This window comes from Branchiostoma belcheri, unplaced genomic scaffold (assembly GCF_001625305.1).
Source record: "Branchiostoma belcheri isolate BF01 breed outbred unplaced genomic scaffold, Haploidv18h27 scaffold8, whole genome shotgun sequence".
Lineage (NCBI taxonomy): Eukaryota > Metazoa > Chordata > Leptocardii > Amphioxiformes > Branchiostomatidae > Branchiostoma > Branchiostoma belcheri.
Window position 1 is genome coordinate 2,968,633 of NW_017804464.1, and position 622 is coordinate 2,969,254.

Consider the following 622-nt stretch of genomic DNA (forward strand, 5'->3'; position numbering starts at 1 on the left):
CAATTTCAGGACATATTTCAATACAACTCAGATATCCACAGTTACAGTACTAGAAAGCAAAATGATTTAAGGCCAATCCTGACAAAGTCAAATATGAAACAGTTCACGATAATGTTTAGAGGCCCCTTAATTTGGAACAGTTTAAGTCACTCACAGCAAAATTGTCAATCCCTTCCAACTTTCAAAAGACATTTAAAAACTGACCTGATAGAGAAGCCAACTACCACTTCCTGATTTGCTTTTGTTTTCCTTGTTTTCTTATGCTATGATATTTTCTTTGTGTTAATATTGGTTTCTTATGTTGTTCTTACTCATAACAACTTATGATTTGACTAATGGAAATTTATTTTTTTGTTCAATATGATTTGTTCTTGATTGTCTTACTTCATTGATTAGATATTCAATTCGCCGTGTTAACTTTATATTATCTTGTACCTATTTTGAGTTAATTTGTTTGCTTGTCCCTTAATACATTGCAAGTTAAATGTAAATGCAATAAATGTATGTAAATATGAGATCGTAAAATTAATAGGATTTGGGAGAGTCCACTAGACAAACCTTCAGGTTTCTTGGGCTCTCCAGCATATAGTTGCTTGTATATAATTTCATTTTATACTGTTAC

At 31.0% G+C, this 622-nt stretch overlaps 1 protein-coding gene across 1 annotated transcript in view; it reads left to right on the plus strand.

Moving 5' to 3' along the window:
* Window positions 1-622, plus strand: part of LOC109486210 (cellular retinoic acid-binding protein 2-like) — a 5,750-nt gene that overhangs the window by 3,765 nt on the left and 1,363 nt on the right. The window lies entirely within an intron of this gene.